Source organism: Phragmites australis, chromosome 13, assembly GCF_958298935.1.
Source record: "Phragmites australis chromosome 13, lpPhrAust1.1, whole genome shotgun sequence".
NCBI classification, from domain to species: domain Eukaryota; kingdom Viridiplantae; phylum Streptophyta; class Magnoliopsida; order Poales; family Poaceae; genus Phragmites; species Phragmites australis.
This window is the reverse complement of record NC_084933.1, coordinates 14,134,772-14,145,056: the sequence shown is the minus strand read 5'-3', so window position 1 is coordinate 14,145,056 and position 10,285 is coordinate 14,134,772.

The following is a 10,285-nucleotide window of genomic DNA, read 5'->3' as shown; positions in this document are numbered from 1 at the left end:
AGTTGTGCGTATGCTCCATAGATCATGTATATGATTGAGAGGGTTACATGGAGAACTTATGTGAAGGAAGTAAAGCATAAGCCGTTGAGAATAAGGTCAAAATTGGTCAAGCAAGTGGGCCTGCAAGCATGCCATCTCCTCCTAGGGTGATAACAAGGCGTAGTTTCTCATCCTCTTTTATCAAGAGGGCTCTCAAGGCTATTTTCAAAGTATGCACTAGCAATGCAGTGAAGATTAAATAGCATAAAGATCACACCAACATGAGGCTAAGGAAGCTTGTGTGAGACAAAAGGAGATTCATGCTCATTTGAGAATTAAGCATCCTTGCTCTCCGGTGGCCTTCTAGGAAGAAGATAGTGAGCCTGAAGTTTTTGAGAACTCATGGGCTTGGTATGATGCTGCCCAAGCTAATGCAGGGAGTGCAGAACCCTCCGCTGCCACTCATGCTCAAGATAGAGAAATTGAGGAAGAGTCCGAAGAAGAGGATCTTGGGGGAGCCGAGGAGGGCTCAAATGGCATGGACGATGATGGTAGTGGAGAAGGAGATGACGATTATGAGGAGGACATCGAGTGATACCTCTTCCTATTTCTCTTTCATTTTTGGTTTCTTGATGCCAAAGGGGGAGATAACGTTCATCTTTCTCTTGTTCTGTTCTTTTGCCAGAACCTAGAAGTTCCGGGTTCTATGGCAGTTCGTGTTTCAGTTTCTTCTCAGTTAAACCCTTTATCTCTACCAATGGTTGACATGTAAGACTATCTATTGTAATGGTGTATTGAACTATATGGTGTGCTAGTCATTGATTTTTTTTTTGAAGTTATATATGTTAGTGTGATGCTTTTGTGATGTTAAGCCATGTGATGTTTGGATGTAATGTTGTTTTTATCTCATTGTGGGATATATCATGTCATACGCATCACAGATCATCTTGTACACTCACTTGTTGCACCCTACAAATACTAAGATATAGGGGGAGCTCTTGTAAAATTCTTTTAAATATATACATTTGATGTCAAAATCAAATTTCATTCAATGCACACATTTAGGAGGAGCTCACAATATATCTTAGGATTCAAAATCTTTAATTCAATTATCTTTTGTAAGATTTAATTGTGTTATCATCAATAACCAAAAGGGGGGAGATTAAAAGTGTATCTAAGCCCCCTAGGTGGGTTTTGGTTAATTGATGATAAGCGATTAAGGGACTAATAAAGTTTAATGAGTTTATGAACAGGTATTAGTCCCATGGAGAATTAATAAGACGCTAGAGACCCTCAAAAAGGAAAAGAAGCGGCATGCACCTACTCAATAGATTTAAATTTGTTTTAGTTTTGAAATTGAGTTTACATTTGCCATACTATCGAGAGGGACGCATGTAGATAGACTTGAAGATGTCTCAGTGCTCAAAGTACCAATTTTAAACCAACTTGAGAGACACAAATCACTTCACGAACATCGAGAAGTTCTAACTTACTGTGTGTACCCGGATGTTCTGGGTGCAACCCGAAAGTTCCGGGTAAGCCGAAATCTCTAGATAAGGATCCGGGCAGGGAGCTCGATGTGGCTTTTCTAACCAACCTAGAAGTTTCGGGTTAAACTCGGAAGTTCTGGGTAGCCGGGTGTTCTGGATGAGAACTGGTTTGAGGTTCTCTGTTTGGGTTTCAAGTCTAAACCTGGAAGTTCTGGATTCTGGTGGCTAGCCGGAACCTTTGGATTGAGTCTGGGCTAGGGCTCTAAGTTATGCGTTCAAGTGTCAACTCGGAAGTTCTGAGTTCCACCCAGAAGTTCCAGGTTTAGGCAGAAAGTGATGTAACAACTAGTTTTTAGGGGTTGGGTATAAATACCCCCTCACCCCCTTGCATTTACTACTGACCTACCATGGAACAAGTGCATTCAACGCTCCTCTAGGGCTCTCCCCACTCACTTTGGCTTTAACTCTTGCAAGATTTTGAGAGTTGGATTGAGAGATTCAAATTGAGTGCTAATGAGCTACTTTTCAATCTTTGAGCACTTGAGTTCATCGTCAAGCCGCATCGATATCTCATTTGTTACTCTTGGAGGTTCATCCTCCTAGATGGCTAGGCATCGCCGTTCGTGCACCCAAGCTTGTTGAGTGTCACGTGATGTTTATAAAGGTTCAACCTCGCCTCCGCAAGGGAAGTGGACTTTGAGTAAGCCCAAGTTTGATCTTTGTGGTCGCTTGGTGAGGAAAAAAGGGTTGAAAGAGACATGACTCTTTGTGAGCACTTCAACAGAGACGTGGGATCATTGAATCCAAACTTTGAGAAACAAATCCTTATCTCATTTGTTTATTTGTGTTTATTTTTGTTCTAGTTGACTTTTAGGCAATTTGCCCTGATCTATGTGGTTGTGTTTTTCTGAATGTAGGTGACTTATGGAAAGGACTCACTACACCTATAGAAACTTGTAATAACACATAGAATCAACTAGACTTGCTTAGGCCTACTTTTATTTTGATTTTGCTCTCTGTATCCAGAAAATCCGGGTTGAACTCGGAACTTCCGGTACTCGGAAGTTTCGGATTGGTTTCGAAAGTTCTGGATTCTGTTAATCCGTTGCGAAGATTCTATTTTTCAAAAATTCCTATTCACCCCCCTCTAAGCGACATCTCGAACATTCATTATACTGGTGCATACTCATACGATCCATATCGAGGTTTGTCGTGTTGGTAGTTGGCACACATAAAGAAGCGTAGGTCATATGTGTAGGAGATGCCCTGGGACTCGCGAAACCTACAAGGGTCGCTACAAAAGTACATCGGCGGTTCAACCCCCTAGGAGATGAAAACCCCACAATGTTTCTTAGATGGGCTTGGTGGAGCTGAGGAAGACATTACAGTTGAGAGAGCTGAGAAAGGAGTGATGTATCCATTGTTGATGGATGGGTTATTTATGGTAGTTGGGGGCTAATGCATGGAATGAGTCGTGTGGTCAGTTCGTGTCTAAAGCCTAATTCACGACAGATGTGTTGTTATTTCATGCTTAAAGCTCTGTCCTGTGGTCACTTTGTGTCTAAAGTGTGAGTCACGACAGAGATGTTGTGCTACAGCAAGGTGTTGTCATTTCATGCTAAAAGCTAAGTCCTTCACATACCAGACACTCCTTATGGGCTCCTGCTCCGTCAACATCATACATATCGTTCCTGATACTCCGAGTCTTGCATCGCCCCTTTGTGTTGACCTTGCTATTTGGATCTGGAATCCAATACAGACCATTTTCAAGCAGCTTCATGAAGTCCTTCACTGCCCGCCATCCAAGCAACTCGCCAGACCAAGTACTTTCTACGGCTTCCTTGCGGTAGTATGATGACACGAAATACTCCAACTCTATGCTGACCTTCGTGCAACAAGCTAGCACATGAGAGCAAGGCAAATGCATTAGTGATGGCTTGTTGCAAGTGCAAACACACTTGTTTTCCGCTAGCCACAACTTGCATTCCATTGTAATTTCCTGCCTTCCGATACCTAGTTCACCCTTGTCATGCAACATCACCTCAAAGACGTGCTGACGGTTACCAACAACATGTACTCTTTGGAACTGACCCTTCCCGCTCTTCTGTTCCATGTAAGATGTTATCTTCTCCATGTACACTCTTTACGGGTTGACTATATGTAGTGCGATCTTACTGTAACGCTCTCAGAGATACCGCTGCATTCCACGAGTGACTCCCTCCACAATTGCCACCAATAGTAATGTCTTATTCCCCTTTATTACTTAATTGTAAACCTTGGTGAGGTTAGTTGTCATAATTCCATAACATGAACCATCAGTATTTGCAATGAGTGCTCATTTCTCCAATAGTTCGTGTTTGATCCAGTTGGCGAAACACTTAACCCTTCTTCCACTGTTCCTTCTCTTAGTCACACTTTGCGGCTCAAGTGGTAAAAGCTCTAGGCCCTCGAGCTCCTCCTCCCTTGGTACAACTGGTTTCTTCAAAACTTTGTCGATGTGCTTTTACCAGTTAGTTTATCCAGCTCTCCCACAGTGCATCAAATGTTCTCCTTTGGTTCTTTTTGCACAGCTTCTTAAAAATATCCATCAACCTTTTGCTCTAAATTTTTTTATAGAAGTTTGCTATGAGATGTCGCATGCACCAATGGCTATGCAAATCTGGCCACGACAATACCCCGCTCGCACCACTCTACAATGTGTTGATAGCATTCAACAAGCCTACATAACGATCATGGAGTACACACACGATAGGCCTGTTACTAACACTACCTCTCTTAACCCACTGCAAGAACCACAACCAACTATCCGTAGACTTGTGTTCGATGAATGCAAAATCTAAAGGCACAACCTGGTTCTCACCATCTACCCTAATAGCTGTGAGTATCTGCTCCCTATATTTGCCTGTGAGGAATATCCCGTCCACGCACATCACTGGCCGGTAATGACTGAATGCCTCGATCATACAGCCGAACGACCATAACTCCCGCTGAAGGACTCGATCTCCATCCTGATTGACGAAATCATGAGTAGCAATGCAGGTGCCCAGGTTCCTCCCCTGAATAACCTCTAGCAATGAAGGTAAGTTGTGGTATGAGTCCTTATATGTGCCAAACCTCTTCTCTAACACCTTCTGTTTTGTTCTTCATGCCATGTCATTTGAAATCTCGTACCCAAATATGGTGTTGATAGCATGCATAACTCCAAACGAAGACATACTAGTCTTCTTCACAATCTCTGGGCACATCACATTTGCAACATAATTAGCGCTCATGTTCCTGTGCACGCGCAGAGGTCAGCTCAAGTTGCAAGTATGCAGCTCAATAATAGATGCTAACCATACTGTGCACACCTCGGTAAGAATCCATAAACTCGTCAACTGCAACCTTCAAATAAACATTTGATGTTGTATGTCCGAGGATTAGATATTACCACCTTGAACTCTCTCTTCTCCGAGAAACAACATCTCTTCACTGCATGCTACAGATGAACCTTATAATGAAACATTTGACCTTTGGTCACCACGATGGAATCATACTTCCATGCCGACTCGTGTTCATCGTTCACCGTCAACTTCTCCAATGCAAAATTCATCCATTCTTCTGGGATTCCTGCACTTGAGTCCACAAATGTGCAGAACTCATCGTTATCTACCTCCATCTGGTCCACTACTACCTCGTCCCTCTCTCCTTGATCAGCATGCATCATGGCCTTATTTTCTTCCACGTCATTACGTTCTTCTCTTGCAATCTGTATCTCAATCGATGCACTAGTCTGCAGGGGTACCTGTGGAACCACACTCTCCTACACCTCCTCATAGACAACATTTTCACCAACAGCTTCTACGGTGCTAGATCCGGCTTCTATTGACCCAACATCGCTCGCTTCTACAAGGATGCAATGAGAAAACCCCATCTCAATCTCAGTGACACAAATTGCTACCATTACTTCGAACATGTAACCTCCAAGAGCTCCCATTACCAATCGGTTTCCCAACGTCTTGAAATCAGAACCTTCATCCTCAACCGCTGATGTGCCAGACTAAGTTGCAGCAGATTATACAACCAACCTAACACTTGGGACCACCAAATCTCTCCTGGACTATGCATATCTATATCCACATACTGGAAGTTACTCAAATCCACCTCACTATTACACTGCATGATATATCTAGGGCCGTAAAAAACCATAAACCCCACTATAGTTGACATACCTGATTCAACAATCATATTATACTCCTTCAGGTTAAATAATTATAATCAACATACAACAACTACGACCACAAAATCTATTCAACATCATCACTTGTATTCTACATAAACATCAAATATCACCGCTAACATACTCTTTTTGTTCACACTATACTATTCTAAATGTATTGCTATCAAAAAATTACTCTATTTCTATTCTAAATTTTCTACCGCTATGAATTATTTGTACTACATATTCATAACTATTCGACTTCAAACTAGTCTAGATTGTCTAACTATTCCAAAATTCCTAACTATGTATGCTCTATGCTACAATATCTATTGTACATGTATCTAAATTTTTTGGCTCAAAATTCTAAATGAATCACATTTTCGCCTTTCCAATCTAAATAAATCCTACTAAAATCCACAACAATTCAAATGTACAATTCCTACATCAACAAAAATATATACGTATAATAATATCCAATTTTCAAATAATATTAGATAACCTATTTTAACTCTACATTACTGAAATATTTGACCTTTTCCAACTATTCTACATTTCCTAATTAACTATACTATATTTTCTACCTATAACTAATTTATGAACTATACATACTCTTTTTTAAATTTCATATCCTTATTGTTCTAAATTATCTACTCTACTCGACATTTCTCTAATATTCTCTAACTATTTTCCTACTAATTTTTAATTATTTCTAATTTTCCTAACTATTCCAAATTTCTAACTATTTTCTACTATTTTTTCTAAATCACCTATTGTTTTCTAACTATTTCATATCCTACATTTTCTTCCTAATCTCTAATTTTTCTAACTATATCTATTTTCTAACTACTCCTAAATTTCTAACTATTCCTAATTATTTGTTAAAAAATAAAACTTATCACTGCTGCTTGCAGGCGGACGCCGCCCACAGCCCGTCGCCACACGCCACACGCAGCCCACCACCCGCCTCCTGCCACCCGTCGCTCACTCGACCTGCTCATCTCCGCTACCCACTCGTCACCGCCTTCCGCTCGTCACTGCACGATCTGTGTATGCTCGCGCGTGGAAGACAAATCGGCGACTGTGGAATATATAAAGGCTTGTCGGCACTCCACGTGCCGACAGGACTAACGTGGCACCTGTCGGCATTATGCTTGCTGACAGGTCATGACGCGCCACCTGTCAGCACGCGGAATGCCGACAGGCCACTACGCTCCACAAAAAGTCTACGTTGCATGCCCATTTAATCAGGCCCATAACCTGTCGGCATTCTGCGTGCTGATAGGCCCCGGGCCCAGTGCCACGTAGGCGTCGGCGTTCAAAGTACCGATAGATACCTATTCTTGCAATTTTATGAATTTAGCTATTATTTTTGCAATTTTCCAATAAAAAATATTATTTAAAAAACTCCACCTATTGCCATCTGTCAACACAGTGCAACAAAAACTCATCTGTTCCATAGCACACGCATATGCATGACCATATAACGATTCTTCCACATCATCACATGATGTAATATTCTGCACCGTAGATCGTACATCTCTCACGTAGGTCTCATGATGCAATCTATCTTCACCACACCATAGCTCGTATATCTCCCATTTACGTCTCATAGTGTGACTTCACTTACACTACTTTCTAGCCCAAATGTCTCATGTGACATCATAATTGCTTTAACCTCAGTTCCTTCATAAACCTAGTCCCAGTCCTATCACTGATCAGGTCCACCTAAGGACGATACCTGCATATGAACAAAACCAACGACCGATTTCAAACACAAGTTTCACAAATTGACTCATGTCAATATGCACAACACCACTCATACGAGTTTGTTACGCAAAACAAAACCACAAATATCACTATGCTATCATGAGCATATCAAGAAACATATTCCTATGCATATCATCATATGCAACACTTTTAAATACCAAACATTGATGATTTTGCCAATTTCATAATAGCGCCAATAAAACTATTTTTTAGCACAGATGATCTCACAATCTCCCCCTTGATGAAAACATTGGCAACACCTTTTCACACATGTTTGTTTTGTAAAATCACAAAGCATAGTGAAAAACAAAAAGATCATTCAAAAGATCCAAAATTGCTCTCCCTTTCTTCAAAATAAAAATGCTCCCTGTAACCAAAATAAAAAGAAGAAAAGAAGAAATTTCCCCTTTGATAAAAAGAAGAAATAAAAATATCAAATATCTTGCTTTTGATAATGGATTCATCAAGAACACAAAACAGAGAATAAAATCTTTTTTATCATGTTTTTTTATATAATGAGTATCATAAATCATCCACATATGTAGCAAATACTGGACCAAGTCATGCTATAAAAAATAATTACACCAACCCGTCTACATATGTAAAAATATAGTATAAGCATAACTCATTAAGTATAATCAACAATTTATTTCCAATGCATGGTCTCCCAATCTTAGAAAAACATTAAAACTTTACAATTTTATTGTGCTGAAAAACTGATTGATTGCTTGAATGCAAATAAGATAAAATTCATTTGCAAGAAATTATATGAACCACCAGCCTTACTTTTTAACCATGCAAAGTCTATATAAAAATGACAATCAGAAGCTTAAGATCATTGGTTGTGGTCATGCACAACTCTTTCCAAGTTTATATCAAAGTGCAATGATAAGCAATCCATAAAGAAGTGCGACAATGCATATTTCCTTGATCTTTCACTTATAAACTATAACCAAGCACTTTAGCACATAACTTTGATACTTCACATTTAGTACTTTTAGAAAAGATCAAAGCAGTCAAGAAAGTTTAACCATGATAATTTAATTCAAGTTTTCATTCCAATTAGAAGTCATGACAAAAACTATACATGTACACATATAGATATGAAAGTGCAAATTTTTTTAGCATTAACATAGCTTAAAATGTCATATATGGATAAACTACAATGATAATTACATTTTTATTCTTTTTAAAAATTCATGAACTCCCCCTCAAACCAATCCTCTCAAAAACTACTTTTTCAAAATAGTTAAGAGGAAGAAAATTCTTCCCAAGAAATGAATTTTCAAAAATTGCTCCCCCTCAATAGAATAAACAATGAAATCAAGGGAGATAAGGGGATATGTATTTGAGATATCATGGTATAGCTTTTTTAAGCACATCCTCAATTTGAAAAGTTATGATGCAACATATAACATCATCAAACATACGGGGATATACAAATAATCATATGAACAAGCATCTCAATCATAGCACAAGTAGATATCTATCAAACAACATGAGTGCATAGAATTACTTGCAAAATCGGTGAAGATGCTATCATATCCAATAAGTCTCTTGAAGGCCATTACAAGGGTATGAAAAACCATCAAGTCTCAATTACACCAAGCAAAGAACCGAGATCCATCAAGCTTTAGTTCTTCATCCCTCGTTCAAAAAATCTATGTAGCACTAGGAATATCAAGACCTTGGTACTATAGTTAATAATAAAACATTTAGGAATCCAACACTAAGACATTCAACCAAAAGTAGGTACAACATGAGTGTTATTATGAACAAAATTAGTATTAGCTTTTCTTGTGTTACTAGCAATAAAAGTGATGATTGTTTTATCCGAGGCACAAAATGAGATGTCACAACCTCATGAGGGATAAAACATACCTTTCTCAAATTAGACCTAGCTTGAAACCTTTATTTCCTTTGTTGTTTAGATAGTCTAAAGCAAAAATTTACGGTATTATCATCTCTACCACAATGAGTGCAAGTGTATTTAACATAATGTTTAGGTTTAGAAGAAGCAACATTTGCATTTATTGTAGAAGAAAAACCTAGAAGACTTAAAAACAACCTTCATTGATTCAACAAGGATTTCAAAATTTTCACTACCAAAAGCTCTAACAATAATAGATGCATGCATTTAACTTAGAACGAGCATAAGAATCAAAACCTAAAGCTTTTTTACATGTGATTATATTAGATGAATCTAAAATTAAGTTTAGATTTTTTCCTTCTCGTACAAAAGTGTGCTGAAGTTTCTTTTAAATAATCAACTTGTTTAGAAAGAGCTATGTACTTGACACAAGTATCAATCATGTGTTTCTTTTGTTTAAGATAATTAGAGCATGAAAAAACCTAATGAGTAACCACATCACTAGCTATGTGAGAAACTCTAGCATTAACATCATGCGACTTTAATTTAAGAATTGAGCAATTAGAAGAAGAGGTTGAATCAGGAAAATCAGAAGTTGAACAATTAGCATTTTTAGTTGGTTGCTATTCAACACAATAAGTTTCTCATTTTTCTCAATTTCATCTTTATGTTTCCCAAGAATTGAAATATGAATATCTATAAGATAAGTAGGTTTATAATAAATTAAGTCACGTGATTTGCAAGTATCATCATTGGGAATCAAAGTTTTAAGTTTTGCAATTTCAGATTTAAGAGATCCAATCAAAACATCATGCTTCTTAATTTTCTTGTTATGTTTCTCTAAGAGCATATCAAGATGAATAACAACATTAGATAAATCATCATAAGTAGGTAATTTCTTGTTACCATCGCTATCATGTTTATCGTCTGTTGAGCTTTCCTTGTTGCTTGCTATGAGACACAACCCCGTTAAATCAC